Genomic DNA, 23,530 nt, shown 5'->3' with positions numbered 1-23,530 from the left:
TTGTAACCAAGAGACTCATTTTACCATTGTTCCAGCATTGCTACTATGCTTCAGAAAATAACATTAATTCTGTACAATAGAGAAAACACTTTCTAGAGAGAAATGGCTGATACTTACATTTCAATACTCCTCTTAGACTTACATTCTTTCCTTGGTCAATGGCATGCAGTGAGCACCCAACTCTCTGAATGACCACATCTTGTGGTTGGAGAGAAGTACGGGGATGAGAGATATCCTAACTATTGATGACCAGGGAATTCCTGGAGGGTTCCATCAAAATAGCTCCCCAAAATGTCTTCCTGAAACTCCATGAGAGGATTTGTGATCCTTTTTTTTTTCCTTTGGCCACAATTCACTTTTACTCATCCAGGGAATTTTCTGGCCTTCAGCACGAATTTATTTCAAAGTGGATTAGTTATTATAATATAAAATCAGCCACATTTAAGCTTCAGTTTTTATCCTCCAAATTCAGGCAATTCAGATCTTCCCCTAATATGTTCCTTGATTCAGTAGACACAATTTCTGCTTTCTTTTGTCTTCCTTTGGAAGGACTTTGCGCCTGTTTTATGCCACATTATATTCTGCCTCTCACTGCAATTAGGTGATATCTGTATTTCAGTGCCAGATTATAAACTTTGAAGACTTGTGCCCCTTCCTGTTCTCATATAGTTTAGTACTGTATTCTGTAAGTACAGGGGCAGAGCAAGTGTGTGGTGAATTGAATTAAATCTGAGATAAATTGCTTTCCATAGCAATGTACATGGACCTTCAATACAGAAGCTACCTTGAAGAAGTTAAGTTAAACAAACTATTTTAAAAGATCTTAACCCTGACCATAGTTACTCCTCCTGTGATGGCCAATTTTATGTGTCAACGTGACAGTGACATAGATTGTCAGGCTATTTGGGTAAACTTCACACTTGTTTTGTCTGTGCATTTATGAAAGAAGTTGATATTTGAATCAGTAAACTGAGTATAAGCAGATTTCACTCTCCAGTGAGGGTGGGCATTGTCCATCCATTTGCTATAGACTGAATGTTTGTGCTCCCCGACCCCAATTAATATGTGGAAACTTATTTACTGATATTTTGAGGTAGGCCTTTGAGATTTGTGCCCTATAGAGATCTCTGAGGGCTCCCTTGCCTTCTGCCATTTAAGAAAACAATTAAAAGCAGCCATTTATGAACTAGGGAAAAGGTTGTCATCACACACCAAATCTACTGGAATATTGACCTTGTATTTGACAACGTCCAGAACTCTGAGAAATAAATTTCTGTTGCTTATAAGCTACCAAGTCTATGGTATTTTATTAGAGACGCCTAAATAGACTAAGACACCCTTGAAACACTGAATAGAACAAAAGGCAGAGTAAGGGAGAATGAGCTCTCTGTCGGACTGTCTTCCAGTTGGGACACTGGTTTCCTGCCTTCAGCCACAGGCTAGAACTATACCATCCCCCGTCCTGGGCCTCCAGCTTGCTGACTGCACATCTTGAGATTTCTCAGCCTTCATAACCACAGGAACCAATTGTATATATCCAATTGGTTCTATTTCTTTGGAGAACCCAAATGAATACGCCCCCATAACTGTTTCATCAATCCAAGAATGAGATGCACAGGCCACATAGCCCCAGAGTCTCTTGTCTCCATTGTCAGACTAAAGAGTCCAAGATGAGATGAAATGACTCAGTCGTGATGTTCATCTCATAGACTGACCCTAGAGAGAGCCATTCAACTGACACAAGTAACACAAATTTCTTTACATGGCTCTTGATGACACTCTGTCCTTCCTGTCATATTCAAACCAGATAAGCACTAGCACTCCGCAAGTGCCTGTTTCCCTCTCCCGTGTCCACCAGCTGTAGGTAACATCCTCCTGAGGGACATTGATAACCCTAAGCAGAAATTCAATGCAACCTAAAAGTTGAGAGTCTGAAATAGTTTACTTGGATAAATCTATGGCATAACATCTTCAGAATATGTGTCCCTCCCTCTTTAAAGAGCATAAATAGCTTCCTAGGTACTCATTGAATAATGAGAAAGGAAAAGTTACAACAGAAAACAAGGAAATGGCACTCTACCTTTGTGGAATCAGCAATGCCAAACACTAAGTCTTTTGGCTGACCAGGGTTAGAGAATAACACTTGCGTGTTGGTCTTACTGTATTAACGTTACCAAACAAAATCTAGGTAAATAAAGAAATAATCATACACGTATGGTAAATAAGAAAACATACACAATTATACTGCAAATCACTTGGTAAAGTATTTTTAATGATCAGAACTAGTTACTTCAATTTTTCTTGTGTTTTACTTCATTATGTTCTGGAAAAAAAAATTGCCTCTTATATGAGGAACTAAGCTACAGAAATACAATTGGATTTCCCACATGCCTCAGGGAGTATGTCCTTTATCTATCCTCCCACGATAAAATTAGAAAAAGAAGTCGATGAGTTTGAGCTGAGAGTAGCCTCATGAGCGACTAGAAGCCCAGTGAGGAGGGACAAAGAAACATTAGCTTTATTGGAAAAGTGACAAGTATTTTCAAGGCAGAGGAGTTTTGCCTTAGGGCTCCATCATACTAATCCGTAAACCCAGATTAAACATTGATTTAGCATTTCCAAAAAGTACAAGCCATGCCAGTATGGCATGTTGAAATAGAATCAAAGGGGACACAGATTCTGATTTACCACTATTTGCTGCATATGATTCTAATATGCTCTAGAGTGACACTAGTTCAACACAAACATCACATATATGCCTGTAACTAAGGAAAAACAGACTTTTTATGAAGAGCTAAAAGGTCATCAATATGTCTTTATTTTCTCTTGCCAAAACCACACGGTTTGTGTAAGTACCAATGCAAAGAATAGAGGGCAAGGTGTCATGACAATTTTGGAATTATAATCATGAATTATCCCTCTGATTGTTGGTGCTCTGGCTGTTGTTTTCTCTACACAGCACCATAATGAAGTAGAATGCCATTATTGCCAAGTGTCTTGATCAATAAAGAATAACAAACTAAGGTAATTCACATTTTGTAAAAAAAAAAAAAAAAAAAGGAGGTCTTTCAAGCCCCCAACATTGTTTATTTCACCGTGAATTTGGACTTTTTGTAATGTCAGGATAACTAGTTCATTTCCCAAACTCTTTTTCATTTTCAACTTTTTAGCACCACGAGGCAATTTCCACTCTTTGACCTACATCCAACAATGAGAACCCACTCAAAACCATTCTCCTCTCAAGGCAAAATGGACTTGGCTATTTAAAAAAATTATGGATATTAACCTACATTACAAATTGCCTTTTATAATTCAATGCTCTTTAATTGACTTGTTTTTTGTGTTTCTGGGTTTTTTTGTTGTTGTTGTGGTTTTTTTTGCTAAACAAATATGAATCCCACATAGAGGGATTTGATTTGATCCACAATTCAATTCAGTGGGTGTTATGTACTGATGCATGTTCGCTTACAGTGTGTACTGGCAAACATAAATGATGAGAGAGAAAAAAAGAATTTTCAAGCTGAAGATAAAAAGGACTTTTTTTCCAAGTTGATTACCTTATTCCTCCTTTCTCTGGAGTCATTTCCAGTCATTGCTGGGTGGGGTGATTAAAAAAATTGATTATTTAAATAGGGCTCTATCTTTAGAGGTTGCATTTAGGGCAAGATGAATATTGGATATCTTGGTAATGGAAGCTCTCCCCAAGGGCATTAGAGTTTTCTTTCAGAGCGGGATAAGTGCAGTGATAAATACTCTGAGTACCTATTGTCCACTATGATATCAAAAAATGTGAACAACTTGATATGGAAAGATGCTAATTCGCATTTGCCACAAACTAATGCAGTTTCAGCCTTCTTCCCAGGTCCGGGTGCGTCAAATACTGCTAGAAGAGTATCACTATGGATCCAAATTGCCCCTTTCTTCTTTTACTTCCTTCATGGATTGTTATCTGGGAGAGAATCTCATGCATGTATAAAGAGAATACCTTATCAGAAATGGGAAACTGTTCAGAGAATCCAGAGGCTCAACTGTTCCCACATGTGCTCAGATTCTGAGTCATTCTGGTTCTCAGGAAATGGGCAAATCTCCTTTTCACAGCAATTTTCAGAGCCATTTGGGAGTGTCAGGGAGGCTAAAACTGCTATGAACATGCACGGGGAAGTTGCTGGCAGAGTAGACATGTGAACTTTCAATGGGAATAAAGGATGGATAAAGATAAAGACAAAGATAAAAAGAAAGAACTAATCTGTGTTGTACATGTCATTTATCCTCTTTCTTGGTTTGGCAGATAATTTTCTTCCAAGTACAAGGGAAATAATATATTGAAACATTGTCAAGCATATTTATTAACATATTTATATGCAATCTGAGTCATTCACAATGATTTTCCTTTTTCCAGGCACGGGCAAATGTAGATAATCAATGTTACCAGTGACTACAAATAGTGTTCTTAAAAGACTGTCTTCCCTTTTCAACAGACAGATTGTCAAACTACCAAACAGGAATGTTCAATGTTCCAGAAATAGTGCTTACTTGACTAATTGCAGATTAACACTTTCTAGGCATCAGTGATATTAGAAAGCTTCAAGCTGTAGTAATTTCTTTCCCTTAAAGACAAAGCAGTACAATAGCCCAGGGCCTATCAAAGAAGTCACCTGTGTGCATAAAACTTAACAGCTACTTTTTCTTTCTTCATGAAAACCCAGGATTCTTAGTATTAAGCAGATGTTTGGGGAATAAAGAGCATAATTATTGTTTCTTTAAAAGAAAACAGAAGGAAATTTGAGCAGTAAGAATATATACACAGAGAGAGATAATAAAATAATTCAAGGAGAATTAGAAGGGTGATGGTTTATAAAAGTATACAAATATTAAGAATCTAGTAATTCATAAATAATGAAGGCAATACGGGGATCCTGACTAGAGCACAGAGCAGAGCATTTAAAAGCTTCTGCTCTTTTTCTCAGACTGAATACTCCTCTTCTCAGAAACCACTATGCAGTTCTGGTACTTTTCCCCATACTCTGAGACACTCATCATTCCTTATTTATAGAGAGCTAAGTTGTAGGATTTGAGATGCCTCTGCATCCGAGAGCTAAAACTTCTGGGGATTACTGATCAATTCCAATAGTTCTAATACTTTTTGAAACCACCTTTCCAGCATCAGTTTGATACAAAACTCCAAGGGGTTCTTTTGTGAGAAGGATAGAGCTTGAAAGACGGGGGAGTTTAGTTTTCCACCTGTGGGAAAATTCTGTAATGCAAGGTGATGTCTGAGCTGAGAAAAACTGAGGAAAAAATATAAACTATCAGAAATTTATTTTTTTACCTTTTTAATTTCAATTTCGGGTAATATCCAGTGCTTTATTAGTTTCAGACGTATGATATAGTGATTCAACAATTCCATACATCGTCACCTGGTGTTCATCACGACAAGTGCACTCTTTAATCTCCATCACTTATTTCATCCATCCCTCCATCCCCCTCCTTTCTGGTAACCATAATTTTCCTCATCAGAGACTTATTTTTATGGTGCAGAATTCCTTAGTGCTGAAGAGCCTGAGTGTTATGATCAGACAGCCTGGGCTTCAGGTCATGGCTCTGCCATTTATTATCCCTGTGACCTCAAGCAAGTTATATACTGTCTCAGATTTCTCTTCTATTAAAATGGAAATAATAATTCATGAGGGGTTTTGTAAAAGTTATGTAAAGTGATTAGGACCCTGTCATATGTTAAATGCCCAACAGTGGTGATTATAACAGTAATTACTTTTATAATAACATTAATAATTACCAATATTTTCAAGAACTTTAAGGAATTCTGTGGATGTTCGACACATATACTGGCCCAGAATGACGCCTGGGACAGTACTTAAAAGAACATTTGACTTGGAAATTACTATCTCCCGATTCTGATAAAGTTTTTCTCCTTACCATCTATTTCCTGACCGTGATGAGCAGATACTTGATGACTGCCGAAGATGCTGTTTCTTGAATAATAGAAAACCCTGCAGACTGATAATGAACTTACTTAGTTTACCCAGTTTCCTTCTGAATTTTCCTTTCTCCTGGACTCAGGGCCCTGATTTCCTTAGGGCACATGCTTAATTGTAAAAGAATCCCCAACCTCTATTGAGCAGCATAATCACAACCCAATAATTGGAAATGAACTCAATCACAAGTAGGACTTGTTGAGTTCCTGTTGGGTCCAAGACACTTATCCTAGGTGGTGATGATGCACCAAAAGCAAAAAATAAGCCTTCCCTCCCTTAGGTACCTTACAAAGAATAATTGTGATTTTCATAGGGAGCTTCTTTATCAACTAAGAGCAAATATGTTCAGAATATGAAGATTTCTAATTCATTTCTCATTATTTCCTCTCTGGCATGACATGTGTTCACTTTCAGTATATCTCTAATGATCATCTTTCTGATGCTTCCTCAAGGATGAAGTTAACAGATAGAACTGAGTGCTGAGAGATACAAGAACCAAGAAAGGAAAAAAAAACCTATACAGAATAACAAATCACAATCACAATTTTCACCTAATCCAACACCTAACTGAAAAGGTGTACTCTCCATCACATGGATGATTGAATTTTGCACAGAATTAAATTATGAGGAGTAAGAGAGAAGATAAAGAATCAGAAAATATAAATCCTTCTCTCAAGAAACTTGGAGGAAGTGTTTTGGAATCAATAATGGAAAAAAAAAACACATGAGCACATTCAAAAGAATAAAGTTTTTTGTGAAATAATAAAAGGAAATGGATCTATGTCAAGTATGTGTCTGTTTATGTTACCTGTTTGATAACTTTCTCTCCATCAAAAAAGTTAATGTCCTTAAAGTCAGGCCCTCGAACTATCACAACGTTCTTAACATTAATTTAGTTCGATCAAAGAGTTATGTCAAAACATTGTTGGGAAAGTTAGCAACCAGAGAATAACAATAGAATAAATATAATTTTGGGGAAAACACTACATATGCTAATATAATGTATTTGGTGGATTGAAGGAAAGTTGATATGTGGAAAAAGTTAGATGTGATGAATAGGCAACAATCACTGAGAAAGATTAAAGTGCTCCTATAATAGAATCAGAAATAATAAAGTAACTGGTAATAAGCTTAAGAAGAAATATATAGTCTGTATATTAAGAAATATATATAATGCTATTAAAAGACACAAAAACCTGAACAAATGCTAAGATAAACCACGGTGTGTAGAGGATGGTTCACACAATACAGTTTCCCTATTAAATCTTACATAAATGAATCCAAAGAAATATACCAACAAAATTTCTTTGTATAAAATAACAAGTTTCCTCTACCCATTATACAAATACATGAGTAAATAAGAAAGAAGAGATGGGCAAATTCTGAACTTGAAGAATATTGAGAGAAAAACTTAATTCACAGTCATGGAAATTTCCTCGAAAGCAGAAATGATTCAAATGAAATGTCATCATTTGAAAAATTAGCAAACAGAACAATGGCACAAAACAAGACGTCCAAGAAATGTATCAAAGCACACATGGGAATTCAGTATGTGATAGTGATGAGATTTCAAATCAGTGACAGAGCAGATGGATGATTCAAAATGGTTTTGGGAAAAGTAGTAACCATCAGCAGTAACGATTGAATTTCTATATCATATCTCACACCCAAATTATTTCCACAAAGAAAAAAAAAGCCAGCATAATGGATTAGAATAATATGTAGAAAAATTTAACACTTTTGAGTGAGGAAGCTGTTGACATATACAAAAGATAGTAATCCAGATTCCATAAATGAAAAGACTTACACATTCAACTCTATCAAAATAGAAAAAAATTCTGCAAAGCATAAATATTACATAAACAATATTAAAAACTGAAATTTGCAGCTCATATCACAATGCTTTGATACATGGAGAGTCCACTGATATCACGAATAAATTGGTCTAAAATTAAAGAGAAAAATGGGCAACAAATGTGAACTGACACATCAGAGAAAAGGTTAAGCAATGGATTTTAAAAATATGAAAAGCTACTCATCCTTCTTCATAAAAAGACAGATGCAAACATAAGCTATAATGAAATGTAATTTTCAGCTATCAAATTATCAAAACTTGAGGGGCACCTGGGTGGCGCAGTCGGTTAAGCGTCCGACTTCAGCCAGGTCACGATCTCACGGTCCGTGAGTTCGATCCCCGCGTCAAGCTCTGTGCTGACCGCTCAGAACCTGGAGCCTGCTTCTGATTCTGTGTCTCCCTCTCTCTCTGACCCTCCCTCGTTCATGCTCTGACTCTCTCTGTCTCAAAAATAAATAAACGTTGAAAAACAAAATTAAAAAAAAAATTATCAAAACTTGAAAAAACTGTAAGCCCAGTATTGACAATGGTTTTGGAATGACTAGTCTCACTCAATGCTGGTGGAATGCCATATAATTCAAGCATTATTTGCTATATCAAAAAAAAAAAAAGGAAATATCTGAAATACCCATCAATGTATGGATAGATATATGTGTACATCCATGATGGTACATCCCTTCAATGCAACATTCAATGTTGGAATAGCATAATGGTACACTTCCACATGTATTGATTGGATAGGCTCCTCAATTCTTACTGATCAGTGCTAAAAATCAAGGGCAGTAGAATGTGTATTATATATTTAGAAGATTATATAAGAAACTGAAAACAACGGGTGCCTCAGGGAAGTGAAACCCAATAGCTAATTCAGGAGTGAAAATGAGACATTTTCTAACTTGCAACTTTTTAATTCTATACCTTTTGAATGTATTGCCTGCCAACAGTATTTTTAAAAATATTAATCTGAGCAAAAATAAAACTATCAAAACATGGTTAGTAACATATATAGATTGATTAAATATGTAAATCTTCAGTCTCTCCCAGAACCTCCATGAAAAATGAATGATTTGTTTTCAGAAGCGTAAACCCACATACATACATAGAATGAATGAGAGAGGATAATTTGGTCATTGGGAGATATCAGTGAAATGTTGCAAACTGGAGAACAGATAATGAAATGGTTAGAAAATAATTCAAAGCTGAAATTCAAGCCTCTACAAGATAGAGGTAAACTTTAAATCCACACCCAAAACTCTGAAATGGATCAAAATTTGTAGAAGATCTATAGACAAGGACATATGGGTGTCCTTCAATAAGAAATGCCACATTTTTCACTCTTATCTTCCTACCAATTGACATGCCAGATCCATCCATATCTATCTTTTAGTTTTTTGAGACCACTCTCTTAGAAATGAAATCTGTCCAAGGATTATGAGGTGCTTATGGAAAGCTTCTAAAATGAAAGAAAACAAAGCAAGCTACAAAATAAGGGAACTTTAAAAAAAAAAGAGCATGAGAGAGAGAGAGAGACAATGCCTGGAGCAGAAAAAATATATGAAAATACTATAATTAATATTCAGAAAGAAATAAAAATATCTCATCAACTGAAGAACACAATGTTTTTTGAAAAAGCATTAGTATAATAAGAATAAGCTGTTAGAAATTAAAAATAGGACAGCAAAAATTTTTAAAAAGACAATAGACATTGGGAAAATAAGTTTAAAAAGCTTTGTGAAAAATGATATAGGAGATACAAAAGGAGATATGAATTTGGAGACAAAGACATGCAAATAAGAGAATAAGCCCAAAATAGTGATTAAGAAGGGCACTAGAAAAGTTTGGAAAATGGAGAGGAAAAATTCCACCTCAAACAAACACATAAATAGAATTTTCCATATTTGCAAGGTCATAAAGATGCAAACAGAAAGGACCTACAGTAAGCTCAGTAAAATAAATAAAAAGTGACCTATGTTAGGTTCCACCACTAGAGATCTTAGAAAAGTGAGGGTAACAGCTTCTAAACGTTTGCAGAAAAAAAACGTATTTTCAGCTCAGAAAACATCAACACCAGAAGTTGGATCACTTTGAAGCACTGCTTTCAAAATTCTGAGGGAAAATGATCTGTGTTCCATAGTAGCATACCCAGTAAAAAGCAACAACCAAATGTGAGCCGAGATTTAAAATAATCTCAGGCAGTGTCTCCAAAAACTTTTCCTGAACGTCTATCCTGCTGATAGAGCTTTGCCAACCAGGCACTGCTCATCTCTGGGTGTCACCATCCACACAGACTTCGGGGTGTATGGAACTTCTGGATTTCTATACCAAAGTGACTCTGTTTACATTCATCCTTTGTGATGAACTTACTGGAGAACAGGCTCAACAAAATAAGGCATTGATCCAAGAAAGAGAAAAAAGAACGAGGATCTAGGAAAAATGAGCCCCACCTGGCAGAGAGCAAAAAGAATTTCTGGGATTGTGATTAACGGGACTTCAAAGTCTGGAATACCTGTTGGCCTTGAGAAGAAGACAAGTTCAATTTCAGCAGGGAGATAGAAGTCAAAGTTGCTTTTTTTTTTCTACAAGGAAAAATATTCAATTTGTTGATTTCCAAATGTATTTTATCATTTTGTGACAAGTTTTACAAGTACAGAGGAGAATTTGGTATTACATTAGCAATGGGGACATTGAAGACAAAGAAAATGAATAATGGAAGCAATTATTAACTTGGGAGAAAATAAAAAAGATCACAAGTGAAAAAGTGCACATTGTGTAGTTTTACTTTGAAGAATATTTATGGCATAATCATAATTTAATGCTGGATATTAATTAAACACAAAGTAATATATGAAGAAAAAGAGTAGAGGGGAAGTATGGTTAAAGTCATAATGTATGTGTAAATGCTAAGTCCTTCACACCCACAGTAGGAAATCAAGAGGAAAATATCCAAAATTGAATATCAAAATGTATTATTTATAAGCATGTTGTTTGAAAACGTGAAAGTAAATATCCAGGAAAGAGCAAAAAGACTTGAAAGCGATTGGCTTTGAGAAGTGGAAACCATGGTTCAGGTCATGATCTCAAGGTTCCTGACAGCAGTGCCTGCTTGTAATTATCTCTCTCTCTCAAAATAAACAAACAAAATTAAAAAAAAAAATGGAAACCAGTAGTGAGGAGGAGTGAAAAAAGTTTTTGTACATATATTGTTTTGATGCAAATAAAATTTCAGTTAAACAAATGGCAAAATGTGTATCGTCAGTATCTCGTTTTTCTCACGTAGCAAGGGCAGTCATTTTGTTGTCTTCGTTTTCTGCGCAAGTTTTAATAACCTTTTAAATGGAAGGGTCAAAGGTTGTAGACACAAGCTACCACTTACAGCACAAAGAGCTTAATGGTGGCACATGACTTAATTGTGATTGTGGCATTTTAACTTTACAGCCGGCCTAGTGTTTACCTCCAGAGCAACTGTCAACACTGTGTTATCACAGAAAACAGTTTAAAATCATTTCCTCCAATACACCCAGGGCCCCTTGCCTCATCTACATGTCCATTGCCTTCTTTCTCGGTTAACTTTGGTTTCACTAACAAAACCACCACAAAACTTAGTGGTTTAAAACTCAAATAAATTTGTTTGCCCGTGAGTCTGGTCCCAGCTGGGCTATTCTTCTGCTCCTCTTGCCTGGGGTCACTCACATGACCGCTGGCATCCGGCAGCTCATCTGGGACTCTGAGGACCAAGTTGGCCGTCATAGTCCCGAGGGGTGTCATTGTCTTTCTGCAGGACCCCTTTCGTAGCCTGGTCTCTTATCCTCGAGATGGCTGGCCTGGGGTTCGGCAAATGGTAGCTTCAGTTTTTCAAGAGGATTAGAACGAAAGCTGTCAAGGCTTTTTGAGGGTTAGACTCAGAGCCACCACAATATCACTTCGCCACATTCTGTTCATCAAAGCAAGGTTCAAAGCCAGCCCAGATTCAAGGGCATAAAAAATAGTCTCCATGGGTTTTTTGTGGTTGTCTCTCATGGTCTGAGCCGAAATCGAGTCGAGTCAGAGGCTCAACTGACTGAGCCACCCAGGTGCCGCGGTATCCATGTTTTGAGGGGAGAAGTGGAAACTATTTTGTGGTCACATTTAATCCACGACATATCCCAGAACTGACTCCAATCTTAATCAGTTTGCAAGTAAGAGAATTTAAAGTGAGACCTTGTTGATTTGTATTTGGAGGTCTGCACTAGTTCACACTCTCATCTGTTCGTATCTCGTGGCCTCTCTCCACCCCTGTATATTCACCCCTGCCTTAGGGCACGTTATCCTTTATAAGGTTTTATATCTGTTTTCCTCCCAATTGGGCAAGTTTTCTTTGAAGGAGAATTCATGTAACGTTCGCTCTCCCATCTTGCAAGTCATTTTGCTAGGCAGAACGTACAAAAAATAATGGGGGCAGGTGGGTGGAGGTAATTTTCAAAAAAAAATCCCTTAACACCATTAAAATAAATGAAAACGGAGTAAGAGAATAACATAGCAACAGTATTAGGAGATTGAGTTTGAAGTTTTCTAAATAAGATGCTTGAGGATTTGTGATAAAAATAGTGATTTAAAAATCAGGCAAGGAAAACAAAGAAAATAACAAAATGTCAACTGTCAGCTAATTATAGACCAGAAAATCGGTTTGGTGTTTACAACTATTAAATGGGGGAAAATCCAGCTACTTTTTGGCTTTTAATTATTATAAAGTCATCATTTTTATTGGTTTTTATTTGTCTTTGTGGCAACTGGAAAGCAGCTGGCATTTGGCAGGGAAAAAAACTGTAACCCCATAGAACTTTCAGCAAAAAGAGATACAAATTGCTGCATTTGATTAAACTATTGTGTAAAAATGTATTATTATTCTCATTAAGTAGTTCTGACCATAAATGTTAGGGAAACTCACGATAGTAAAGGGCCGATGAATCATAGACTGAGGTCCAGAGTATAAAATTAAAGGATATTAAAGAATAGCAAATTTAAGCCGAAGGTTTTATTGGATAATGTGGGAGCAGGAAATGGAATTGAAAGGAGCCCTTTACTAAGAGCTAAAATATTGAATTATTTAGAGTAGTGCACAGGGACATAGCTGGGACCGATGGAATGAAACAAGGAAAATGAAAATTTTGTCTATCAGAGAAATGTCACTAACATTGGAGATATAATGAAACTGTCTCCCGGGAGACCTGCTTCGTCTAACATAGAACTTTTCAATCTTAAAGGCCAAAATCTCATCTGACCCTGTAGCATCCCAGCCTCCCGTACCTATGCATCACCATGGCAGAATGAATTATGTTTCCAAGCCGTAAAGACACTAGTGCTTAATGAGTTATTTTGTCTGTCACAAATGAATTATTCCAACAACCCACGTGATCACAATACCCATAGCCATCACCAGCAACAATGAAGAACAATCCCACTGAAATTATTACCAAGATTATTGATAGACCCTCTGACTTACCATATGAGTATGTGTGAGGGGGAATCTCTTCTGAGTTTATTGTCATCCTATAAATCCTCTTCTAGGAAAAAAAATAGTTTCTGTCTTTCAAAGTGTATCCGTCTCTCTACCCACAAAATGGGTCAATGACGATGTCAGCTCCATACCTACAGAAGGAAAACAAAAGCACACAAAGAAAATCACAAGATGTTGAGTACCTTTGTGACATTTATGAAGTTGTATAAGTTTCTCTACAAAAGAGAGAAAACACAGGCCCACAATTCCTAACTAGAAATCCCTGGGGCCAGATTGGTTTAGGAATTCAGAATGTTCAAGTTTGGAAAGGTAATACAGTACATCTACCTGAAACCTCTCCAAGAGGCCAATAATCAGAATGTGAAACATTTGACTGCTCATATACTAAGTGGGAATGTCCGCAGGTTTTACAACCAGATTGATTCACATGAGGTCAGGTTTTGCCATGAAAGAGTTTATAAAAAAAACACCCACCAACACTTGTTTTCCCGGCTTTGGGAGTTAAGAACCACAGGTTTGAGGTTGTATACCCACACCTGCTATGTTTAGTATATAAACAAATCTGAATACCAAGAGAAAATGAATGTTCTCATGTCTCTGGACATAGTACTTGTAATTGCATTTGCATACACAACTTAATGAAGTAGCTTCCATTTTTCAGTTAGACTTGTTAAAAAATAATATTTTAACAAGAAAAACAAACGATGACAAAGTGAAGAAATCGATATGATAAAATATGATCAATATGGAAAGTACGATCTTACAATATTTCAATGTGCCATATAAGAAGCAAAACTAAGATACATTTTTAAAGTTGAAGTCCCATGAATAAGTCATATATGTTATTTGAAAAGTTCATGCTTAATTTTTAATTTTCTTGACTACTTTTGTCTGCTTCGTTACATGTGATCAACAAATATATATTTTTTTTAATTTTCATTTTTAAGGCATGGAGACGGCTGCCTGACCTTATGGGACAATTCTAAAAGGAGCATGGAGTTAAGATAAGAGCTCATCCACAAAAATAAGTTGAAGCTAATACTGTAATTGCAAGCAAGGTATTTGCTAATGACCTTTCCACAGGGCTTAGCCACAAAAACAAAATGGCAGGCACAAGTATTCAGAGAATGTGTCCTTTTTTATTGTGCAAAGACATTAACTCTTTAATGAAATTCTGATTATATTAAAACTCAGTTAATAAATGTAAGATGTAAAAAAGAATCTTATTGTAAACAAAAGATGCACACTCCCATATTACCGAGGAAATATCCTTTTTTTCTAGAAATGTATATTTCTCATTCTTCCCCAGATTATACATTTGAGCTAAGTATAATCATTAGATTCTTGGAAACCAAAGCTGATCTCAACAGGGCTAGTAACCAGATACACAGCAAATTTTGTAGATTGACGCTTTTGGGGACAGGACTTAACAAGTTTTATTTTGTCTTACGTTGTCTTGAAAGCGTTAAATACACTGTCTTGCTAGTCTTATTAAGCCACTATGAAGAAGGAACATTTCTATTTTTTTTTACTCCCACCAAGTTTGATTATCAGAAACTTTTGAAATGATTCTGCTAGTACAAATATGTAAATCCCAAAAAAGGCCTAAGTTCTAGAAGTCTTAAGGTTTTATGGAGCTGTGAGGTCTAGCCAAAGAAAGCAGATCTTTCTGTAGGTAAGTGTGCTGTGAAGAGTCTAGGTTTGACTTTCAAGATTTATTTCTTTGAGATGCCAGGGTGACTCAGCCCTTAAGCATCTGACTTTGGCTCAGGTCAGGATCTCACGGCTCATGAGTTAGAGTCCCACATTGGGTGAGCTCGAGCCTCACTTCGGGTAAAACCAAGAGCCTCGCTTCTCTCTGTCTCTTTCTCTCTCTCTCTCACCCTCTGCCCTTCCTTGGATTCTCTCTCTCACTCTGCCCCTCGCTGACTTGCTCCCTCTCTCTCTCTCAAAAAAAAAAAACAAAAAAAAACTTTCTTTGTATGTTATCCTCATTTACAACAAATTTATATACCGGATACTATAGAAAATAAATATAAGAAAGTATTAATTTTGTTTACCAAATCTTATGTACACCCATGTTGAGTTCACTTGTACATTTTCTTCAGCAAACATAACTTTACAAATAATTTTCACCCTTTCTCCCAAGCCAGTGTGTGTTAGGGCCATGGTCAATCACATTCTTAGTGAAGAGAGTGGGAGTAATGCCTGGAGGGGGAAAATTAAAAATAATACTAATATTTCATGAACAAAATCTGTGGATTATCACATGATATTATGAGTTAACTTATTCTTTCTACTTTACATGAGAATGCTACATCTGTACATTATAAATTCAAAGGTAGAATAGTAAGATCCACGGTATATAGTGAGGAAAAGGTATAACCATACATTTTCCACCTCCATATACTGCCCCTGGAAAATTCCTGTAACACAAAAACAAGCTAAGCAACCCATATATTGGAAGATAAATATGTTGCCATTCTATCAGAAATGGTATTTTGATATTCTGATTATTTGTTGTTTTGATTATCTGCACTACTTATTCCTTTATATCATTAAAACTGAACTCAGTGATCTTTATTTAAAAAAACAAAAATCAAAAAACAAAAAACAACTTTCTTTTGCATAGATCCTGCACAGATTAAAGTTAAAGCCACAAGGTGGGCTTTCTTGCATCAGAGAATTCAAGATCATTTTATAGGAAAGTTTAATTCTGGCACTTGTTCAATTATTTGTATGGTTATGCAACTGTATTTATATGGGATTTTGCTTGTATTCATGATTTTATTTGGAATTCTTTACCATCTATTTGGGTTTTCAAGGATCCCAATGGCTCATGGATTAGTTTTTTTTTTCTTTAAGGATTCAAGATATTACTTACATACCTGTTATAGGTTGAATTGTGTCCTCCAAAAATTCGTATGGTGGTCTTAACCCCTTCACTACCTCAGAATGTAAAACTATTTGGAAATAGTTTTGATGCCGATGTAATTAGATAATATAAAGTCATGATGGAGTAGGATAGATTCTTAACCCAATATGACAAAAAGGGGAAATTTGGACACAAATAAACACACAGGGAAAACACTATGTGAATATGAACACAGAGATCTTGGTGTCTCATCTATTAGCCAAAGAATGCTAAAAATTCCAGCAAATCACCAGAAGCTAGAAGACAGGCATGGAACAGATTCTCTATCACAGCCCTCAGAAGGAACCAGCCTTGCCACTGTTCTGACCTTGGACTTCTAGCTTCCAGAACTATGAGACAATAAACTTCTATTGTTTAAGCTACCCAATTTGTCGTATTTTGTTATGTCAGGCCTAGAAAACTAATACAAAATCCAAATAATTATTTCCTAGGAATTCACTTTCTAACAAATGTACATTAATCTTTTAAAAATCATAGATGCACACTTAAATATCCTCTCGATAAAACTGACACTATGTAAAAACTTAGTGATTAGTTGGGGGTTTACACACAGGAAATACAGTCACTCTTACATGCTCGGTTTTCTCCTCTCTCCCATCCTGACCAGGAAATAAACACCAGCTGTAGACTACAGAATGGCCATCACAAAGATGTCTCCTGGGCCTTCCATAGGCCTCATGCTGAATGGCCCCCCAGCAATCTATTGCTAATCTCATTACAGGACTTTCCCCCTCTGCACAGGGAGAACCAGATAAAAATATTTCCTGTCCTGTGTTCAAAATAATGGCCCTAATATTCAGAGGTTATCTCGACCATAACCCTGTCTTAGATAAATTATCCTAGGTTTTATCTCAAGAAAAGAAAGGACTCTATAACACTTAGAAATATCTAATAATGGATCTTGCTTCCTGGAAAAGCTCAGAAACTGTTGCAGCAAAGGGATGTTGTACAGGAACTTAAACCCACCCAGGGACTTTGGATTAGCTGACAACTAACTTTCCTCCAAGTCTTGAGTTTTATAGTTCCAGGAGGCAAATGTAAGTAGCACTATATACATATATATATATATTTTTTTTTAGGGGGAGGGGTTTATTATGTTTTTAAAGGATGGAAGCTTCCTGTCAAAGGATGCCAGTTTTCAATATCCCACTGAGTTTACTGCACAATGGGCTTTTAATCAATGCTTACTACTAATAATAGTAATGACATTAAAAACATAATAAACAATGTAAGCCTCAGTTGCTGCCAAGCCTATCTCTCACTGGAAATAATGAAAATTTCATCCTTGACTAAAAAGCTATGGAAGAAAGGATGTTTGCATCATAAACCTGAGAAAAGTCTAGAAAACCACAGAGATGCAATGAAACTGCACTACAAGAGATGAGCTATCAAGGTAATGGTTATTAAACTGCACATTTCTCTAAAGAAAATACAACCAATTAGATGGCCAAGCCAATTGTAAATAGAAAACCAATGCCTATTTTATTTTAAAATGCAGAATACAACCTCTAGATATTATGAATCTCAGTTTGAGGGTGGGGAGAATCTTATACACAGATGGTGAAATGGTCTTTAGCAATGAATCTATCAATCATTTTTAACATTTATTTTATTGAATTTAAAAGCACATATCATAAGGTCTACCTTCTTCACAAATTTTTAAGTCTGCAGACCAGTGTTTTTAACTAGAAGTGCAATGGTGCATATCAAATTTCTAGAACTTTTGCATCATGCATAACTGAAATTTCATATCCATTGAATAGAAATTACTCATTTCTACCTCCCCTCAGCTCCCTGGAAACCACTATTTTTCCATTTCTATGAGTTTGACTACTTTAGATACTTCATATAAGAGGAATTAGACAGTGCTTGTAACTCTATAACAGTTTATTTCACATAGCTTACATAATGTCCTCAAAATTTATCTATGTTGTTACGTATGACAGGATTTCATTCTTTTATCAGACTAAATTATACTGTTGTGTGTGTGTGTTTTTGTGTATATATACACATATATATACGTACATATATATATATATATACACATTATATATATATATATATTATTTATATATTCTTTAGCTATCATTCATCCACTGATGTACACTTAGATTGTTTCTACATCTTGGCCATTGGGAATAAAAGACAATGAATAGGGGAGTAAAAATATATCATTGAGATCCTGATTTCAGTTTGTTTGGATAAATACCCAGAAATAGGATTGCTGGATTACACAGTAGTTCGATTTTATTGTTGCTGTTTTTTGAGGAACCTCCAAACTGTCTTCCATAGTGGTTGCAACATTTTCCATTCCCATCCACAGTGCACAAGGGCTCCAATTTTTCCACATCTTCACCACATCCTTGTGTTTTTTGAAATTACCTTACTAACAAGTATAACATGATATCTCGATACAGAGTTTTTTGTCCTTTTTAAGAATTTAATTTTAATTCCAGTATAGCCAATATACAGTGCTATATTAGTTTCAGGTATACAATATAGTGACTCAACAATTCCATACATCATCTAGTTCTGATCATGACAAATGTCCTCCTAAATCCCCATCACCTATCTCACCCATCCCCATCCCCCCACCCACCTACCCTCTGGTAATCATTAATTTGTTTTCTTAACTTAAGAGTCTTGTTTCTTGGTTTCTCTCTTTCTCTCTCTCTCTCTCTCTCATTCCTTTGCTCATTTGTTTTGTTTATTTTTTTAATGTTTCCTTAGTTCTGAGAAAGAGAGAGAGAGAGAGAGAGAGAGAGAGAGAGAGAGCGCGCAAGAGGTGGGGAGGCACAAGGGAGAGAGGGAAACAGAGAGGACCTGAAGTGGACTCTGTGCTGACAGGAGAGAGCCCAATTTGGGGCTCGAACTCATGAACCCTGAGATCATGACCTGCTGAAGTTGGATACTTAACCTATTGAGCTACCCAGGCATCCATTGTTTCCTTTGTTTCTTAAATTCCCATTATGAGTAAAATCATACCATATTTGTCTTTCTCAGACTGTTTTTTTCCAGTTAGCAGTATACTCTCTAACTCTATCCACGTCCTTGCAAATGGCAAGATTTCATTCTTCTTCTTCATCCATTCCATCTATTGTTGGATAATGGACTGCTTCCATGATTTGATTATTGTAAATAATGCTGACATAAACATAGGAGTGCATGTCTTCTTTTGAATTAGTGTCTTTTTTCTTGGGAGGGGAGGGTAAATACCCAGTAGTGTGATTCCTGGATCATAGGTAGTTCTATTTTTAACTTTTTCAAGAACGCCCAAACATTTCCACAGTAGCTACACCAGTTTGCATTCCCACCAACAGTGCAAGAGGTTTCCTTTTTCTCCACATCCTCACCAACACTTATTTATTGTGCTTTCGATTTTAGCCATTCTGACAGGTGTGAGGTGATATCTCATTGTAGTTGATGTGCATTTTCATGATGGTAAGTGATGTTGAGTATCTTTTCATGTGTCTGTTGGTCATCTGCCTACCTTCTCTGGAGAATGTCTGTTCATGTCTTTTGCCCATTTTTAAACTGGATTATTTTATGGATGCTCAGTTGTATAAATTCCTTACATATTTTGGATACTAACCATTTATCAGATATATCAATTGCAAATATCTTCTCCCCATTCAGTAGGTTGTCTTTTAGTTTTGTTGACTGTTTGCTGTGCAGAATCCCTTTGTTTTGATGTAGTCCCAATAGTTTATTTTTGCTTTCATTTCTCTTGCCTTGGGAGATACATCTAGAAAAATGTCACTACAATCAATCTCAGAAACATTATTGCTTGTGCTCTATTATTGGATTTTTATGATTTTAAGTCTTACATTTAGGTCTTTAATCCATTTTGAGTTTGTTTTTGTGTATAGTGCAAGAAAGCAGCCCAGTTTCATTCTTTTGCATGTAGCTGACAAGTTTTCCCAACACTGTTTGTTGAAGATAGTGTCTTTTCCCATTGGGTATTCTCTCCTGTTTTATTGAACATTGATTGACCCTGTACTTATGGGGTTACTTTTGGATTTTCTATTCTGTTATATTGATCTATGTGACTACTTTTTGTGCCAATACCATACTGTTTTGATTACCACAGCTTTGTAATACAACTTGAAGTCTGGAATTGTGATACCACAGGTTTGCTTCCCTTTTTCAAAACTGCTTTGGCTATTTGGGATCTTTTGTAGTATATAAATTTTAGGATGTTTTGTTTTAGTTCTGTGAAAAAAATGCTCTTGGTATTCTGGTAAGGATTGTATTAAATGTGCAGACTGCTTTGGGTAGTATAGATGTTTGAGCAATATTTGTTCTTCCAGTCCATGGCCAAGGAATGTTTTCTATTTCTTTGTGTCTCATTGAGATTTTGATATGCATTTCCCATAGGATTAGTGATGCTGAGCACATACTCAAAAACCCATCGTTTTGTTGTTGTTACTGAGTTGCAGAAATTACTTGTAACTTTTAGATACCAGTGTCTTATCAGATATATGGTTTGCCAATGTTTTCTCCACTTCTGTCTGCTGAATGTTTTCTTTGCTGTGTAACCACTTTTTAAATGGATGTAGTCCCACTTATTTATTGTTGCTTTTGTTGCCTGTGCTTTTGGTGTCAAATCCAAGAAATCTTTGCTAAGACCCTTGTCATAAAGATTTTTGTTTTTGTTTCTTACTAAGAATTTTATAAATTCAGGCCTTATATTTAAGTATTTAATTCATTTTAAGTTGATTTTTATATACGGTGTAAAATAATCCAATTTCATTCTTTAAAAAATTTTTTTAACGTTTATTTACTTTTGACAGAAAGAGACAGAGATAAGAGTGTGAGCAGGTGAGGGGCAGAGTCGGTGACACAGGATGTGAAGCAGGCTTCAGCCTCTGAGCTGTCAGCACAGAGCCTGACGCGGGTCTCGAACTTATGAACTACAAGACCATGACCTGAGCCAAAGTCAGAGACCTGACTGAGCCACCCAGGCACCCCTCCATTTTCATTCTTTGGCATGTGGATGTCCAGTTTTCCCAACACCTTTTGATACAGGGACAATCCTTCCCTCGTTGTGTATTTTGGCACCCTTGTTGAACATCAGTTAGCCATAATCATTTGGGCTTATATCTCTATTCAGTTCTGTTGCTCTATATGTCTATGTCATTATAATACTGTTTTAATAAGTGTAACTTTGCATTATGTTTTGAAATCACAAAGCATGAGGCCTCTAGCTTTGTTCTTTCTCAAAATCATTTTGGCTCTTTGGGGTCCTTTATGATCACATTTGAATTTTCGAATTTTTTTTCTATTTCTGTAAAAATGTCACTGAGATTTTCATAGGGATTTCACTGGATTGTAGGTCACTTTGGGTAGGATGGCTATTTAAGTAATATTAAGACTTCTGATTCTTGAATACAGTATGTCTTCATTTATTGGCTCTTTCTCTAGTTTCTTTCATCAATGTTTTATAGCTTTGAGTGTATAACTCTTTTGCCGCCTTGGATAACTTTATCCCTAGGCATTTTTTAATAATATTATAAATGAGGTTGGTTCCTAATTTCTTTATAAAATTGCTCATTGTTAGTGACAGAAATGCAACTGATTTGTATATGTTGGTTTTGTGTCCTACAACTTTACTAAGTTTGCGTGTGTGCTTGTGTGTATGTGTGTGTGTTTGTGTGTGTGTGTGTGTGTGTGTGTGTGTAATATTAAGGGTTTCCTACATATAAGATCATATTATATGTTAATATTGTGTTGAATATAAGTTGTGAGGGTGGCATTGTTGTCTTCTTCCTGATTTCAGAGGAAAAATTCTTCAATTCTTCAATATGAACAATTCTTCAATCAGTATGATGCTAGATGTGGGTGTTTCATTAATGGCTATTACTATGCTGACCTAAATTCATTCTACTACTAGTATGTTTAATGTTTTTTCATGAAGAAATTTTGAAGTTTGTTATTTTTTAAAATCAATTGAGATAACCATGTGATATTTATCTTTCATTCTGTTAATATATTACATAAATTGAGTTATACATGTTGAACCATCCTTGCATCCCAGGAATAAATCCCACCTGGTCATGATGTATGCTTCCTTTACATGCTGTTTAATTCAGTTTGCTAGTATTTTGTTGAAAATTTCACATCAAAACTCATCAAGGATGTTGACATGTAATTGTATTTTCTTGTAGTGGCTCTATCTTGTCTTGCTATCAGGGTAATTATGGCCTCAAAAAGTAAATTTTGAAGTGTTTCCTCCTCTGTATATTTTGGAAGTTGAAAAGTATTGGCATAAATTCTTCTTGAAATGTTAAGTGGGATTTACTGCTGAAGTCATCTGGTCCTGGAGTTTTATTTGAAAGTTTTGATTACTAATTAAATATTCTCACTTATAAATATGTTAAGATTTTCTATTTTCTTTATGATTCAGTGACGGTAAGTTGCATGTTTCTAGAATTTGATTTCTTCTAAGTTCTCCAGTTTGTTGGTGTATAATTGTTCAAAGTAATCTGTATGATCCCTTGTATTTATGAGGCATAAGTTGTAATGCCTCTTTTATTTCTGATTTTATGTATCTGAGAACTCTCCTTTTTTCTGGCTTAGCTAAAAATTTACCAGTTTTGCTAATATTTTTAAAAAAACCAACTCTTAGATTTATTTTTTCTATTTTTAAAAATTCTCTATTTTGTTTATTATGGCTCTGATATTTATTATCTTCCCCCTTTTTGCTCTCTTATATAATTATATTATATTATATTATATTATATTATATTATATTATATTATAATTATAGAATACTCCATTTATATACTGAAGAATACAGATTCTCTTCAAGTTAACACAGGATATTACCTAAATGGATATTCACCAAAATGTCCATATGGTGGTCACACAGACCATATTCTGTGTAACAAAGCATACATTATTAGGTTCAGAAATTTAAAATAATTGAAAGTATCCAAATATAGTCTATTATAATGGATTAAATGAGAGAGAGAAAGAAAGAGAGAGAGAGACTAATAATACTGCTACTAATATGATGCAGACAATAAATGGTTAGGATGTCCCAGAAAAGTGTGAATAATGAGTTTTGAAGTTGTTGAAAAAGATTTTCTGGAGGAAACAGAATTTATTCTGATGTTTATAATTTTGCATATTTTAGATTAAATGCTCTCTCTCTCTTCTTTCTATTCCAATGCATGATTCATTTTTGAACTTATCATTATGAAATCTCAAATTCAGCCATGTAATTTTCTTGCCTATAAGTGCTTGATAGT

General features: G+C 35.5%; 1 long non-coding RNA gene across 1 annotated transcript in view; it reads right to left on the bottom strand.

The window, feature by feature from the left end:
• Positions 1-13,469, bottom strand: part of LOC122467977 — a 122,335-nt gene extending 108,866 nt beyond the window's left edge. The window contains exon 1 of the long non-coding RNA XR_006293118.1: positions 13,328-13,469. This is a non-coding gene — a long non-coding RNA (uncharacterized LOC122467977). The remainder of the gene's footprint in view (positions 1-13,327) is intronic.
• Positions 13,470-23,530: the final 10,061 nt, after the last annotated feature.

The sequence above is a fragment of the Prionailurus bengalensis genome, chromosome B3 (assembly GCF_016509475.1).
Source record: "Prionailurus bengalensis isolate Pbe53 chromosome B3, Fcat_Pben_1.1_paternal_pri, whole genome shotgun sequence".
Lineage (NCBI taxonomy): Eukaryota > Metazoa > Chordata > Mammalia > Carnivora > Felidae > Prionailurus > Prionailurus bengalensis.
Note: the sequence above shows the minus strand (reverse complement) of the source record. Positions and strands in the feature narration are given on the sequence as shown.